This window comes from Osmia lignaria, chromosome 8, assembly GCF_051020975.1.
Source record: "Osmia lignaria lignaria isolate PbOS001 chromosome 8, iyOsmLign1, whole genome shotgun sequence".
In the NCBI taxonomy this organism is placed as follows: Eukaryota; Metazoa; Arthropoda; class Insecta; order Hymenoptera; family Megachilidae; genus Osmia; species Osmia lignaria.
Window position 1 is genome coordinate 8,093,382 of NC_135039.1, and position 18,132 is coordinate 8,111,513.

An 18,132-nucleotide genomic window follows, 5' to 3' on the forward strand; every position below is an offset into this window, starting at 1 on the left:
TCGTATGATCCGCGAGTACAATTGCTATTTCATGCAATTCTGAACCACCAACAGAGTCAGTGATACTACACTTTACAGTGCAGTGCGACGCCGGACAGTAGCAATATTCGTGCTACTTTCTGAGAGAGACCTTTTGCGCTTTTCCAAGCTTGCTCTCTCCTCTGTTATAAATTGAGGCTCCCGAATGGGCATTCCCCTATTGTACCGACTATCTATTAATTCCGGTAACATGCACAATAAATAAAATTGAAATAATTTTGGCTCCATATTCTTTTGCCAAAAATTATCGTCTCTATCGACTCTCATGTACTTTAACCCTTTTCGGGTCCAAATACAAAATAAGCAATATTTTCTACCTGTGACATGTAATTGTCCTTGTACTTGGTAGTAATAGTAGTGGGTCCTGTTCAACGCTTTTCCTTCTGCGTCTGCAAATATACGCCGAATAACTGCAACACTTTTGATTGCTTCCTCCGGCAATAAATTCTCCGCCGTTTTCGGACATTTGATTTCCACAATGCCCTCTTCGTCTATAAGTCCATCTGGCGAAGCTCCTAAGAACGGGATGGCACTATCAATAAATAATCCTCATTCTTTAATTTCAACACCAATGCACACACTTAGTTGTTCGCGTGCGAATTTTTCGCATTCCTGTCCATATTGTACTGCAGGTGCACTAATCAATCGTGGATACACTAACGACTTCACTGAATTTCCACAGAGCGTGCCAATTCGACGACGGCATATTCGTCCGAAATTTGAGGCCGTCAATAACTTAGATTTGTAATTCAACCATCTCGGATTTTTCGCTTGACCGATGGTTTCTTCTTCAATGGCATCTCTTCTATTTTGCCAATTCTGTAACATTTCCATATGATTTTTTTGCTCTATTTCATAAATATTGTTAGCCATATCCGGCTTTTCAGCGTTTGGTCCGTAATTGGAATTCTTTTCAGAGCGGAATTGTTTCCGTACGTGCTTTGTAATTTTTTTTTCCTTTCTCTTTTCACTGTATTTCTCATTTTCTTTCTTCCTTCTATTTTCTATTTTGCGTAAAATAACGGGCGGTTTCTTGTTCATCGCCGTATTCAGACGCGACAACACTTGTTTTGTGTTATACTGTAGGACAGCAGCAGCACATCTTCCCGTGTAAGATCCCCTCTCGCCGAAATTCAATCTTTTTCCTCCTGTATATTTTGCGATGATTCCGTTGAAACTTTCGACGGCATTATTGTTGCTGTTGTACAGCAAACTCTCAGCATGCGCCAACAGAGGTCGAAGTATTTCTTTGATGTGTTGGTACACTCCCATCTTCATCAATTCGGGAACAATGTTCTTTTCATCTTTTTTACTCGTTCCATCGCAGAAGTATTGTAGTTTTGAACAATCTGCGTGTTCACCAAAAACATGGCTAGGAACATTGTGTATGTCGGCATACAAATTCTTAATTTTATCAGCGGTTGTTACTTGCTGACTGTATCTGAACTCGGCGGCTTTTACTATGTCCGCACGCATTCGCCGTATGCTGCTTTCAACGATTCTTCTGAATGGACCAGGTGTTGTCATCTTTACAACTTCTTTCATTTTTCTGCAAAAGTTTCTCAATAAATGATTCGTGCATTCAATTTTTTTTACACGAATCTGCGTTTTATATGGATCCGCATCTATAATTTTTTTATAAACGCTGCTGTCTCCATCAGCAATCAGTGTTGAATAAATCAGCCCACGTTTTTCTACGCTGGTCTTGAAGCCTTCGACTATAGCGTCACTTTCCACAGCCGTTGATGCTTGGCTTGCGCTCCAATTTTTGAAACAGGTGTGTTTCCGTGGCTCTTCTTTCTTTTTCGCAGCACATCGACAAATCCGGCACACCTTGTTTCTCACACCGATAAATAAAACTTTCTTCGTATGGTATCCAATTATAACGCCGACTCCAGACGCGGAATCATACGTTCCAGTCCGATATGATCGTTTCATCCAGCTTCCATCGGCCACAACGGGGATATGAGGGATTCCAAATCCAGGAACAATATCACCTCTTTCAATGGCCAAGCGTTTTTCTTCCTCTGCCGCTGCTACCATCTCTTCTTCTGCAGCAACAATTAGTGCTTTCACGATTTTATCGTGATGCTTTCTAAATTCTTTCTTCGACATGGAGGGTATGTTCATCGCTGCAAGGAACTCCTCCATTTGGGCATAACTGCCTCCATTCACAATTGTTCCAGCAACTGCACACTGGTTTGTTTCCATTTTATTACTTTCGTCAGGTTCACTGTGGATTTCACCTTTATATTTGCACATATCGCATATTACACTGAGGGTGGTCCTCAGGCCCGACCGTTTCATGCCGGTTATTTTCAGGTGTCTAATTCCACAGTCTTCCCTGTTTTTAGCATGGTCACCTATTTTCTGAAATTCAGCAAAGATGTGCTGCATGTCCACGGTACTGAAGCCATTTGGTATACAGAATTGTTCTTCAGGCTCGTTCGTTACAACTTTCTGTATCATCAATTCTTCATTTTCTGAATTAGTGCCTTCCATATTTATCCCATCTTCAGCATTGTTTGTTTCTTCAATTTCAAACAATTCATTCGTCGTTTCTTCAAAAATTTCTGTCGAATTTGCCGTTTCTGTTTCTTCATCCAATGGCAAATAAAATTTCTCGGGGGTGTTTCTTTGTCCATCGGATGTTGATTGTATGGAACTTTCCTGAAGGGCTAACCGCCGCCTTCTTTCGCGGCATGCTGTTTTTTTCGAATATCTTTTCGTACTGATTGTATATTTTGGCCGACGACTTCTATTATCCACCACACATTGATGTTCACATTCATTTCTCCTATCTTCAATCACTTCAATCATGAGAACATTGTCACTATCACACAACAATATCACCTCTCACTTTGATCACTTCACACTTTCGAAGCTTTGAAATAAATTCAATGATGCTATCTATTTCTTGCTTCGAATGCAACTGTCGCGAAAACGTAAAATGCAATACGGAGAAACATAGGGCACCATGGTGGGGAGTGTTTCTAAGGACTACGAAAAATAAAGAACTTTTGAAGTTGTATTCATTTATAATATTATGAATTTAAATTATAAAACAAAAATATAACATGAAAATAAAAATGTAATCCGTAAAATAAAAAATTAGAAAATAGGAAAAGGTCTATTTTATAAAACAGTGAACACGGTCCTGATCCCCACCACCATTCGAGTGGTTTCAGCATCAACGACAAAAGACAATCAAAGAAAGCAAGATGTCAGACCACGAGGTGCGTATAATCGGCCAGTAAAATATTATATCATTAATATTACGTTATTTATATATAAATTACTTTCTTTACAGATGGAAGTGGACAGGGATGAAGCAGGAAAGAAAGGAGAGAAGTTAGAGAGGAGGGAAGAAGAGAAAGAAAATAAAGAAGCGGAAAAAGAGAGAAAGAAGGAAGAAGAGAAACAGGAGGAAAAGCAGCAGTCGTCGTCGTCGTCGTCGTCGTCGCAAGTAAGTAAAAACATTGCTTTTCCTATGTAATAAATGTGGCAAAATTAGATTTTCGTGAAAAGAAGTCATTTCTACAATAGTAGCAAATGAATTTACACGATTATCTTTTTTTTTTTTTTTAATAATGTCACAATTTTAGTACCATTCATTATTATATTTCAGATTAAAAAGCTGCTAAAGAAAATCGCATATGGCGGTGGCCACCGTCGAGGAAAATGGGGCGGCCGCCGCGGAGGAAGACCATGGCGCGGCGGCGGCGACGGCGGCGACGGCAGAGGAGGACGCAACGTAATCGTCAACTATTATTGACACATAATGTATCAAGTATATAAATAATAAAAAGAATATATGATTAATTAGTACATATCTCTTTACATCTTATTCCCTGCGGGCGAGAATATTCGCGACCAGAAATTCGTACGAGTGCGAGTGAGAAAGCAAGATGACAAAATCGATGTCGTTCCGTACGACAAAACACAGTCTGTCTCGCAAAGCCATCGGTATCGTCATCTTGCTTTCTCACTCGCACTCGTACGCATTACACCGTCCGCGTGATCAGCTGTCACCGGCGAGCATCGGCCGCCGATTCTTTGTTTTCTATTTATAAACGCGTTTAGAATTAGTGTAAAATTGTTGCATCCTCACTCCCTCCGATTCACCTTCTTGAAATTATTAATGTCCTGCAGTTTTCATTCCTATAAGTTTTATGGTCGCGTACGTTATGTGTATTATTTCGTTCTTGCTACCTCTCTTTCGTTCGCGCTGTCCTTCTGTATGTCCGGCAGGAATCAAAATCTTTTCAGTAAATAATAAATACATAAATAGGAACACAAACAGCACATGTATATCGCCTTCTATATCTTTTTGCATATAGAATATGCGAATATTGCAAAATGTGCAAGTTTTATAATTCATTTCTCTGGCATATCTCTATATTTTTCATTGATAAAAAAACATGATTATAAATATGAATAAAAAAGTTTTGTGGTTTGCCACACATTATGTATTGTTTCATTCTGAGACCTCTTTATCGGCTCGAGCTGATTCATTGTGCTGATGATTAGAATTGTAATAGGTGTGAACAGCGTGACAGAAGTTTTAATACGTTGCGGCAACTATGCCTTACTTGTGGCTATATTCGCGTAGCCATTTGTGGTGTCAAATTAGAATTTACATTTATCGACTGATCTGTGTTTTTATCGACCCTGATGATAACGTGGTCAAATATACCATCAATGCCTCTGACGGAGAATCACTGAACTATTCTTATGTCTATTTGACGTCTGATGCGTGCAAATCGTAGATTCCATTTTACGTCTTCCAGAAGTGATAAATTGTGAAAAATCGAATTTCAGTGATATTGTGCTAGTTCAAGGGAAGTTGGTCTGCTCTGTTATCAGTGAAAAAACGATTAAATCGTCCAATATTCGCTAAAATGTAGCCGAACGCAGCATTCGGCAGCCATGTTGTTTGCTTACAACAGCGTCTGTCTCAATCGTACAGTTTCCAAAATTCCATTTTTCTCAACGTATGATGTTTATTAGCGTTCAAGCGGACCAGACCGACCTGTAGCGAAGTCTACCCGTGTGTGCTGTACCCGCGAAAATTTCATTTATGCAATTATCGAGACGAAAAATGGAACACTCCGCGTCTCACGCGTGCGCCGTGACACCGCGTCTCTCTCTCGTTCGCGTTCGCGCTCCGCTCAGCGCCGTCACTCCGCGCTCCGATTCTGTGCCGTTAGCCAGTAAGACCGCGTAGCGACAGCTACGAACCGCGCTAGATTAAGGCCGCGTAACTCCTGTAACGGACCGGGTTCCGCCGTAGCTTGTAAGTCATGTACACCTAGACTTAAGTGCGACACGGCTCCATCGCCCGCTCACCGATAGCTTCTTCTGTTGTAGCGAGCCCGGCAGGATATACCGCCACCACCACCTTCGGCATCTCCAGGGGCCGCAGCCGGCGGCCCACCACCTCTACGACCCTTATAAGCCACTATAATTGAATAAACTTTCTAGTTTCTATTTTTGCTACTAACACCGCCTCGTTATTTCACGAACCTATTCCCCAGCGAACCCTGGCACGGGGAAACCGACCGCGGTGCGCAACGCCGTGCGCACCGACCAGACCGCCCCGTTACACATTCTTGAATTTTCCTTTTATAGAATTCTTGATAAAGTATTTTTAGTGTTTTAGGTAAGACTTCTTTTGAATGTGTTACTAGGCCAAATATTTCTTTGTTCTTCTTTTTTAGATGTGTAATGGTTTCTTCTTGGTGAGGTATATGTATTTTTATTTTTTCCTTTTGTAAAAGTTCTCTTGATTGATTGTCTATTGGTTTCCCTTCTTCATTTAGGAATGCAATCACAATTCCTTTCTTCATCCAGAGGTGGTCACTTGTCTCTATTATTTTGGATGTGACTGGTAGGTTGCTGATCATTCTTGGTTGTGTTATTTTATGAGTGGTAAGTTGATCCTCTTCTTTTATAATTTTAATGGGAATTATTGGTTATCATTTTTCTCTTCCTTTTTCAGGTCTGAAAGTCCTTCTTTGGTTCCTAAAGATGTCTTTTTTGTCCCTGATGATGCTTTTTTTATTTTTGAAGATGCTCTTTTTGTTTCTGAGGACGCTTTTTTAGTTCCTGAAGATGAATCTATTTTGGGTGGCTCTCTATGTACGTGTTTGGGTAGAGTTATTCCCTCTTCAAAGTCTTCAATTTCATCACCAATTATTACTGGCTCATGTTTCCTTTTGAGTGGCTTAGGAGGTTCATAAATTAGTTGTTTTTTAGGTGGTTGATGAATTTCTACTGTAATTTTTTCCCCATTTTGTCTTCTCTTTTTAAATTGTTTGTTTGCAGAGCTTGATGTTTCTCTTCTTCTTTTCCTGAGTTGTTGGTCTTGAAATTCGTCAGTATCGCAATATTCTGATTCACTGGAGGTAGTATTTTCTTTAAGACGTTTTTGATGTAGACTGCTGCTTGTTTCATGTGGTCTTTTGTAATATTTTGTAATTTTTTCTTTTTTAATTTCTTTCTCAGAATCAGAGGAAGTATCTCGCTGGCGTGTAGGATATTGATGTGTTGTTTTTCTTCTTACAATACTTCTTTCGGATTCAGAGGAAGTATCTCTTTGTCGTGTGGTGTGTTGATGCGACTGTTTTTTCTTTTTTGTTTCTCTGTTTAGTTCTGAAGATGTATCTCGGCGTCTTGTTGGATACTGATGGGTTTCTTTCTTCTTTTTGATTTCTCTGGAGCTTGATAATGTTGTTGGTCTTTGTCTTGTAGGGTGTTTATGGGTTTCCTTTTTTTTCTTATATTCCTTAGGACGTGTAGGGTACTGGTGCGTTTCTTTTTTCTTTTTTATTACTTTTGATCCTGTAGTTGAGGTAGTACTTCACGGACGAGATGGATACTGATGCCATTGTTTCTTCTTCTTAATTTCCCTTGATTCAGTGGTTGAAGTAGTTGCTCTGGGTCTGGTAGCATACTGGTGCCATTGTTTCTTCTTTTTAATTTCTTTTGAATCTGTGGTGGAGTGTTTTCGTTTCGCTTGAATTGGTAAGGTTGCAATAGGATTTCGGGATAATGCATCGGCGTTTATATTTTGTCTTCCGGGTTTATATTTGATCTCGTAGTCGTATTCGCTTAATTTTAGTTTCCATCGCATTAATCTTGATGCGGGGTCTGTTAAATTATGTAGCCATGTTAATGGTTTGTGGTCAGTTATTAGGTAAAATTTTCTCCCGTAAATATAGGGTCTAAAATGAGTTACGGCGTATACGACTGCCAATAGTTCTCTTTTTGTAGCAGAGTATTGGGTCTCTGCCTTGTTTAATACTCTCGAAGTATATGATACTGGTTGATCTTTTCCGATTTCGCCCTGGCTTAGTACTGCTCCAACGGCGATTCCAGATGCATCTGTAGTGATGTTGAAAGGTTGTGTGAAATCTGGATATTGAAGAATTGGTTCCTCGCATAATTTATCTCTGAGGATGATGAAGGCTTGTTGTTGCTCTTGTGTCCATTCAAATTTTTGTTCTTTCTTTGTCAAATCTGATAAAGGTTTAGCTATCTTTGAAAAATTTTTTATGAATCTTCTATAATATCCGCATAAACCAAGGAATTGCCTAATATTTTTTACTGTCTTTGGAACTGGATACTCTTTGACCGCTTCTACTTTCTTCGGGTCAGGCTTCACTCCATCTTCTGTAATAATGTGTCCCAAATAGGCTACTTCCTTCTTCAGTAGCTCGCATTTTTCCGACTGGAGATATAAATTTGCTTCTCTCAGTCTTGCCATGAGTCTATTGAATTTTGTTTCGTGTTCTTCTATTGAGCTAGCATAGATTACTATCAATATACACGAATGCTTCGACCCCTTGTGGTCCATTCAGAACGTTGTTCATAAGCCTCTAGAATGAATCTGCAGTGTTCTTTAAACCAAATGGCATTCTTCTAAATCGGAAGTGTCCAAATGGTGTTGAAAAAGCTGTCTTGTGCTTGTCGTCTGGATGCATGGATATCTGGTGGAAGCTAGACTTTAAGTCGAATATTGAGAAGTACTTTGCGCTTCTCAATTGATCTAGAATGTCGACTATATTTGGCAATGGATATGCGTCGCTAATGGTTTTTTCATTTAATTTTCTAAAATCGATGACTAATCTCCATGATTTGTTTCCTTGTCTATTTTCCTTTTTTGGAACTATCCAGATTGGAGAATTGTAAGGTGATGTTGAATGTTCGATGATATCTTTTTCTAATAACTCATTGACTTTTCTATTTACTTCTTCTTTTAACGCTTGTGGATATCTATATTGTTTTACGTTAACTGGAACTTCGTCAGTTGTGATTATTTGATGGAAAATTTTGTTTGTTGCTTCAAGTTTGTCTTCGTTTAAGTAGAATCTGTCAGCGTTGTTTGAAATTAAATTCTTTATGCTTGATTTTTCTTCTTTATTTAAATGTTCCAGGCGTAGTGATGTAAGTAGTGTGGTAGAATCTGATGGTGCTTTTTCTTCTTCTTCTATTTTTATTTCTTCGTATGGTTCCAATTGTAAGGTTGGCATTTGAATTTTGATGTCTTCGGAAGAGACATTTGTTGCATGAAGGAAGGCTATGCAAGTTCTGTTTGTTACTGCGGCGTTTCCCATGTTTAATTGTGGATGTATTTCGATTTTTGGTATAAAGCCTGTCTTTTCTTCCGTATTTTCTACTTTAATAGGTATTGTTGTCCTAGTCCTTGATGGTATTGTGATTAATGGTTCTTGGAATGGTATAATATAATTATTGACTATAAGCATAGATTTGGCGTAGTCAATGTTTGCTCCGCTATTTTTGAAGAATTCGGTTCCTAGTATTCCATCGTGCGCTATTGGAAGATCCTCCACAACATGGAATATGGACTCTGTATCCAGCGCTTTTACTTCGATGTATCCTAAGGTTGAAAGATAACCTTCTGTTATTCCGTTTAATTCAAAGATGATATTTGTATTAATTATTGCTTTATTTGATATAATATGTCTTTTTATAATATTATATCTGATCCGGTGTCTATCATTAGTGATGCTACTCCTTGGTGATAGTTTTCATTCATGAGTTTAATGCTCGGAGGCTTTTCTGCGTAATTCGCTTTTAGACACAGATTCGTTTCTTTACGTACCTGTGGTTCCTGAGTTGTAGTTTGTTGTAGTTGATTTTTAATCTTCTCTTGATACATTTTCTTTCTGCATTGCTCGATAGTATGGCCAATGTTTTGGCAATAAGCGCATATTGGAGGTTGTCTTCTCCAGTTTGCGGTGCCTTGGTATCAGTTATTAGGAGGTTGGTTTACCGGGGGTTGAAAAGTCGGATTTGCCGTTGGTTGGTTTGCCGGTGGTTGTCCCGTTCCTTGGCGTTGGTTTGTTGGATTCCGACCTATGTTTTGCCGCTGGTTCACCAGGGTTTGGTTTTGTGGAACCCGGTTTGGTTGTATCCATTGATTTCTTTGTTGATTATAATTGTTGTAATTATTATAGTTGCTATTGAAGTTGTTGTTGTTATTGTTATTGAAGTTGTTATTGTTGAACCAGCAATTTTGAATTGTGTGTCCCGGGCGCTGGCAATGCTGGCAATATCTATGTCTGTGAAGTTGGCATATCATTTCCCGACAGATCACAAATTAAAGGGAGTTCTTTTCGCATGCAGTCGAGTTCTATAGTTCCTGATAGTTTTTAGTGATAGTTCTGCTGATTTTATCCAAAAAAACATCGATCGAAAAAATGATCTGCTAACTGCCCGTAGCAGATCATTTTCCGACAGATCACAAATTAAAGGGAGTTCTTTTTGTATGCAGTCGAGTTCTATAATTCCTGATAGTTTTTAATGATAGTTCTGTTCATTTTATCCAAAAAAACATCGATTTGCTAACTTCCCGTAGCAGATCGTTTTCCGGCAGATCACAAATTAAAGGGAATTCTTTTTGCATACAGTCGAGTTCTATAATTCCTGATAGTTTTTAGTGATAGTTCTACTGATTTTATCCAAAAATTAGCAGCAGAGCAGAGGCGATAGTTATTTTGCCCAAAAAACTTAGATTTACGTATATACAGGTGAAATTCTAGTCGATTCTCGATAGTTCTGTTAAATGTAATCGAGTTCTCATGTAGTTCTGGTGACGTACATTACATTTCCAAAGAGTTCTGATGATAAGAACAATTAGAAAATTTTGTAAACAATTATTTTACTCGGAAATTTCGTATTTTTGAATATAGATATGATATGCTGGTCGTATTTCGATAGTTCTGTTTATTATGAAATAGTTTGCGTATAGTTTTTGGCATGTATAATGCCTTCCCAAAAATTTTGATTATGAAAATCATGAGAAAAGTTGTTAAACAAATTACTCTTCATTTCTACCAATTTTCGACCGATCTGCGCATCCCCCACCATTAGCTGGCGACAGGAGGCCGCGTGGCGATTGTTTCTCGCTTGGAGTATACACATACACGTAGCGTACAAGACTGTTCTTCGACTATGTATATGCCTTGAAGACATCAACTAGTTTTTTCTTAAACACGCGTAATTGAATTTTTTTGCGTTTCGACAAATTTACATCGCTCGTTTTTATAAAACTGTCATTTACGAATAATAAAAAGAAAAGAACGTAGAAAGAAAAATTCCTTTTAAGAATGAGGAAATTATCATATGATAAAATTATTTTACATCAAATTTTGTCGGATGTTAAGTATTGTACTATTGATAAAAGAGGGCGCGTTCTTCCACCTTCCGATGAAGTTTATAAGAGAATTTCAGAACTTATGGCAGATAAAGGATCGAGGATCACGCCAAAACATATTCATACGATCGTTAATAATAATCGTCAGGGTTTTAAAGATTTTATTTTAAAAACATTTAATATTCGAATGCAAGAATCGACTAACTTTATAAGCAATAATGATTTTAATACAACAGAATATGTAGATCAAAGTACAGATACTGAAACTAGTTTTATCTCGATTAATATTAATCTTGTAATATCACAAGAAAAATGGCTCGTCATCCGACCCCAAAAGAAAATACATATATGGTAAGCGTACGTATTGGAAATTGCCAGAAGGGTGGGCGGACATAGTTGCTGAAGCAATTTGGATACAGCACCATCTCGATTGTGTGTTTGTTTTTAAAAATAATAACGTCTACCGAAGTGCAACTGCAAAATATTTTTTGATATTTGAGGGATTTTGCTGCGAATGTAGCGCGAAAATTTGCGGAAGTTTGATAAAAGAACCGGCAAAAAACGTCGATATTATTCTCAAATGTCACATTAATGGCATTAGACCTAAAGCTCATTCTGGAAAAAAACGAAGGCAGTTGAGAGGCGTACGTCATCTCCAAGTTGCTGACTTCCTTATTAATAGATGCGCAGATGCTGTGACTTGGCGTCGGAAAGAAGCTGGACGTATAATGAAATTTGGAGATAAAAACCCACCGGTCTTGCCAAGTAATGAAGTTGTCCGAAAAGCTAAAGAACAGCGACTTTTGGATAAATACGGTTTAAAATTTGCAAACCCTGCATTAAATTTATTAAAAAGTGCTGAACGTGGTATGTTTGTTGGATGCATACATCACGTCACGTTTATTGGCGACCCGAACAATTGCAGATATATATATCCCGGTGTCGTAAATATCAAAACGCAATATTAGCTATTGATGCTACAGGCGGTATTGCAAAGCCTGATAAATCGCACGAGCCACACATTTTTCTTTATCAGTGTGTACTCGTGACAAAAGAAGGTAGCATGCCCACGTTCCAGATGGTTTCCGCTGATCAACGATCTCTCATTGTAGCTAATTTTTTGCGCCTAATTCTTGCTACAAACGCACCAATCCCACCTATCGTCGTTACTGATTTTGGTTGGTCATTATTGATTGCAGTTGCAGAAATATTTGGCAGATGCTCAAGCTTTAATGATTACATACAAAAGTGTTATAATGCTATTGTAAACAAATCGACTTCGTTGCCATCTACTTTTATGAGATTAGACATATGTCACCTCTCGGCAATGATTACGCAATGGTCAAGTCTAAAAGGAAAAGATAAGTGCTTAGTACGGCGATTTTATAAAAAATGCATTGGAAACGCTACTCAAATTTCAAATTTAGAAGATTTGTCGTACTTTATAGAATCGATTATCGTTGTTTCCCTCAGCAAATCGGATCAAATGTAAATAACGAGCCTCTGCCATCTGTTGAACGATTTAAGATTTTTAAACGATAAAATAAAAGGCGTACAATTGAAAAATGATGACGATGATGATGATGATGATGATGATGAGATTAATGCCGAAACTGATGAAGAAAAACAATTTGATGCAGAAGAAAACCCTGAAGAAAATAAAGTCGAGAAAATAGGCTGGAAACTGTGGAGTGACCATTTATATAACTCAGCAGTAGATATTGCTGATCAGTCGACGAACGGTGATGTGATGAACGCATGCCATAATGTAGACTTCGCGAAAAAGCTAAAAAGATACTTGCTTCCATATGTACCACTATGGACTAACATTATGGTGCCCATCTTCCGGAGAGGCTCGGTAACCCCTACCTCAGCTGCAGTTGAGTCAGAATTTTCTGATTTAAAAAATCGTGATTTTAGAGGTGAAATTCCGATGCGGATAGATAGATTCGTGCTCCAACATCTACAGCGTATTGATGATAAATTAAAGGAACGCTGCAAAGAATCGGACGCTCTGCCAAATGAAAAATCGGAAGAGCAAAATATCACCGATGTTTATGAATTCCCAAAAGCAGAACGTGATTCTGAAGCTACAAAGTTGCAAGAGGTAAACGACTTTCAGCACGCTACTAAAAATGTTGAAATCTCGTTTAGTGTAACTCCAAAAAATGTATGTAGTACTCCAAATAATAATATGAAAGATAAGTCAAATAATTTAATATCAGAGGAGACTTCAGCAAAATTCGTATCGCCAATAACAGAAGAGAAAGTCAAAAGATTCCAATGGTATACCTTACAGAGCTGTTTCGACGATGCTCAAAACTCCACTATAAACGATAATAATTATATTTTCGATTCATCGAAAGTAATAAATGATATACCTTATAAAGAAAAGCTATTTACAACAGACGAAAATATTCCAGCTGACAATGAATGGAATGTTCAAGAAGAATGGAGAGGTTTAAATAAAAACATAAAACCTAAGAATCAAAACGATGATCTACCGAAACGAAAACGTGCCAAACCGACGTGTTTAGATGATTGCCCCGAGTGGGACTATATTAAAGATTCCAAAATAGGTCAAATCCCAGTTCTTTTAAACGGAAACATTTCGGGACCGGTGCGTGTAAATGACTACAATTTAAATGTAATGCAAACGTGTGCTTTTGATTCGATTTTTCAGGTCGTTGTCAGTGGGCTTTTAGCAAATAAGACCTATCGCGTAAATGTAGAGTCATCCGATTGTCCAATTATAAATCTTGCTCAGAATGTCAGCAATAAAAAAAAAAATAACAAAAGACAGCTAAGATATTATTAATGACTCCAATTTTTCAAAACACTCTCACGACCTACACGAGAAATATAAAACGCCTTGTTGCTGAATGCAATGCTGTTCATTTAGCTCAGTTTCTTTTTGAAAAAGAACCAAGTCATTCTTATAAGATGTTCCTGCGGATATGTTAATGACAGAAAATTTTAGTTATTAGACGTGAACATTGATATGATTCTTTGCGGTGGTCTACATCTAATACAAGAAGCAATCGATGATTGTATAATAATTGAAAAGACTTGTTTTAACTGCAAAAAGAAAACAGCGAGTTTGACAGAATATGGGCCGCACCTGATAATCGACACTTCTGTTGTGACTGACAGTAATTATCCGAAGAATGATAAATTCATTACTCACAAACTGAATTCACTTAAAAAAATCGTGACGATCGATGAGAAAATGTATATATTAATCGGTATAGTCGATTATAGTAAGGAGAAAAAGCGCTATGTTGCATATACATTAGCAGGTGAATATTGGTACAAATATGACGACTTAATTAAAAAAAGGGGAACAATTAATACCAACACGATTATACGTCCACATGTAATCGCATATGCAATATGCGATATTTAACAATGACGAGTTTATGATATAATTTAATTTTAATATTAGTATTCATTCCTATTATAATGCTTCTTTTCATATATTTTTTACATTCGTTTCTTTTTCCGTTTATATTTGTTTTTATATTTTTTATGTTTGTTTTCTATTATCGTTGGTGCCGAACAAACCTTAAAAAGTTTTCTTTTATATTAGTCTAGCGCAGGGAAGAGAAAATACCTAGTTTAGAGTTTTGGTTTTTAGTTTCTGGCCTTTGGTTTTTAGTTTATGATTTAATATATATAAGAGAAAGCTTTTTATTTTTTATTGTTTAGTTTTATTCTATCTAGGATAAGTATGTATAAGAAAAAGTCTCTTTAGTTCAGTATGTATTCGTTTCAACTCATATTAGAGAAAATATATTTTGTATCTTTGTATTCAATCATTACTATATTTCTTTTAATTTCTAGCTCTCTATTTAACTGTACCGCTTCTTACAAGTAAACCTACCCAAGTTTATTTTATGTTATTTTATTCCATCTGCTTAGGATAATAAAGAGATGATGTATATTAGTTTAGTTTATTTTATGTTACTTTATTTTATTTTACTATACTTAATTTTGTTCAAAGTTGTTCAAAGCGAAAAGAACTCCCTTTAATTTGTGATCTGTCGGAAAATGATCTGCTACGGGAAGTTAGTAGATCAGTTTTTCGATCGATGTTTTTTTGGATAAAATCAGCAGAACTATCACTAAAAACTATCAGGAACTATAGAACTCGACTGCATGCGAAAAGAACTCCCTTTAATTTTTGATCTACTGGAAATTGATATACCAACTTCACAGACATCAGCAACTCACAATATAACACAAGCAAACGCAAGTCTGGCTGAGGAAAATCCAGGAAATAAAAGGTATATTACAAGGAGTGTGACGTCAAGAGAAAACCAACAGGATAAACTAAATGAAATGCAAGGGGAGAATAAAAACTCAGAGGAGGCGCTAGACTCAAGTGAGGATACAAGAGAATTGAATTTGGGCAATGAAAGGGGAGAGTGTCTAACTGAAACAGCAGAGAACGGAGGGAGAGTAGATGAGAACGGGAAACCGTATGAACATTCGAACTTTGACATGACGATATGGGACCGGAAGATTCACAATGTCGACCAGTTACAAGTAGAAGAAATTTCGGAGAGGGAAAGTCCGTTCACAGATGAGTATAAGAGGTTTCTCAAAAATAACAAGGCCATGTTGTGGCATGTCAGATTCGATCATACATCTATCCCATATGTCAAAGCTCTGCAGACAAAATTCCCTGAGAACAAAGAGCTATATAAGGCTGTATTTGATGACTCCATCAGTGAGTGTGAGGTGTGTAAGATTTCGAAATTCAATAAACTACCTTTCAATTCAGTCAGAGGAAGAGCTACAGCTCCCCTACAAATCATACACTCAGATGTCATAGAACCGATATCTCCGGTCTCTCATCCGAAAGGTTACAGATTTATTTCTGTGTTCATAGATGACTACTCGCGACTCGGCATGGCTTATCCTATGAGAACCAAAGGCGAGACAGGACATTGTTTTGAAATGTTCGTGAGAAGTGGGCGAAATCTACTGGGTAGAGATGCGAAGGTGTGTTTCCTGCGAACAGATCAGGGAACCGAATACACAGGCGGGTATACAGTTGAGATATTAAAGAGATTAGGTGCGGAATCTCAACTGGCCTGTCCTGATACACCCGAACACAATGGAGTGTCAGAAAGATTTAATCAAACATTACAGAAAAAGGTGAGATCCTATATGTACGATGCGAAGTTACTTGAAAACCTGTGGGACCTAGCACTTACAGCAGCTATGTATGCGTATAACAGGACGCCACACAAATCCAACAACATGATTACACCATTGGAAAGATTTGCGCCCAATCATGGGTTTAAGATAGAGCAAATCAAAAGATTTGGATGCTTGGCTTATATTAAGGTGTAAAGAAAAACAGGCCCGAAATTTAGATACGAGGGAAGGAGAGTAATCTTAGTAGGATACAGCCCCGCGGGATATCAATTTCTAAAACCAGAAGAAGGAAAGTATTACGAGAGCAGAGATACCAGATTTAACGAAAAACTAGTCTATGGAGACAGGTATGCCAAGACAGACATAAATGGCTCACCACAGGTACAAGAAAAACTGGATAGGGATAAATGGTTCATAGAATTTGAAACAGGAGAGAAACAAGATGAGAAATTAGAACCACCAAAATCGGAGGGAGAGAAACCGAACAGAGGTAGACCCAGGAAAAGAAAACTAAATGAAGGTGAGAAGAAATCAGGAAGACCCACGGAAAGGAAAATCTTAAACGATACAAATTTCTCGAGTCTATAATGTTACGTTGTGCGTTGCGTGAGCGCGCAACGTAAAAGAAAAATATGTATAGAAATATATATATATAATTCTTATTTTTGGGCGATGAGAAAGTTATCGCTGCCACCAGTTCTGACCGCGTATGACGCGGAAGCGTCCTCTACGGTCAGAACAAAATTAAAAGACGGAAAATTTAGATAGTATTTATTTCCGTTGGGTTCGTCAGTGCTCTGGGTCCCATACGGGTCCCTCCTTGAAACCTTGTGTTGGTATGCGTGGATTTAAAATGTAATACGATAAGGAGATGATACAAAATGGAACTTGAAAGAAATGTGAATGCAATTTGGTGTGCAAAAAGAAAGTAATTTAATTCAAAAATAACTATTGAAGCTAACAGAACTGAATTTTGGAATGACTATTGTTTGAATACTAAAATGATTCTATTTGATTTCTGTTAATCACTATTAAGTAAATTCGATTGATAACAATACTGTTTGAACAAGGGTAAAGATGCTTAACCTATTGTACGTTAATAATATAAAAGAAAATCGGAAAAATGTCTAACCTTTGGTTTACAATGAGAGCTTCTATTGTAATTATTACACGTATTGAAGTGTGAAAAATATATGGTTAACGTAGAACGACTGCCTCGACCGGATATAATGAAAAATCAAATTTTAGGCGGTTTCTATCCGCAAGGAAACGACCTGCATGAAGAGACTCTTATAACCCCCGGAAGGGCCTTACAGGTCGTCCCTGGTAAAATATCTCGCAGTCGAAACAATCGTCACCCACACACATTCGCGATGATTGAAAAATTCGGGATATTAAAATAGCGAAAAATAATATAATCGGTACCTGACTGTAGAAACGAGACGATCTAAAATGAAGAGACTCTTATAACCTGTAGGCTTAATAGATCGCCCGTTTTGCCGTGTCTAAATTGAATGCTAATGCCGTGCTCGACAAATTAGTACAGAACAGGCTTACCGTGAAATTGTAGAATGGAATACAAGATGAAAATCGCTCTGAGATCGCTATGTATCGCTGAATAATCGCTGATAAATCTGGAACACCAAGAAAGGTTGAAAGATCTGTGGCGGCACTACACTTGTCGCGCGCCCGTTTGTCGTTTGTTGCAAAATTAATTAGACGAACACGAGACGATTACGCTCTTCGGAATAATATAATAATAAACGCGAGTGGATTTAGCACGAAAATTACGCGAACAACGGATTAAAAGAAAGAGAAAAGATAGAGGTTTAATAGTGTGAAAATGGCTTTACGTGCACGTCTCTGAGTTCTTGCCGCGTATCCGGAATTTCACTCTCACGACACTCTGCCTAATTCGTAGGTCTTGCCGCGCAGGTAAATTACAACGAATTACGAACGACAACTCTATCTCTAGACGCACGGGCTCCCGTCCCGACTTACTCGATTGTTCGACGAAGAGTGATAAGAATCGATCGCGATCCTAACCGGAAGGGCCCGTCGCGAGGACGATGTCCTGCGTGGGGAGATTTCGGCAAATCATAGCGCGTGACGGCAGCGTCGCGTGCGTCGCTATTGGTTAAGCGCGCGTGCCAGCTAAATTCCTCTAGATCATGTTTTCTCTCTTTCTTGGTGTTCCCTCTCTGTCTAACGGCTTTTCGGTGTTTCTACGCCGCCGTAGAATTTCT

General features: G+C 37.9%; 1 protein-coding gene across 1 annotated transcript in view; it reads right to left on the reverse strand.

Moving 5' to 3' along the window:
- Window positions 1-18,132, reverse strand: part of LOC143305549 (uncharacterized) — a 540,711-nt gene that overhangs the window by 229,320 nt on the left and 293,259 nt on the right. The gene's annotated exons all lie outside the window — the stretch shown is intronic.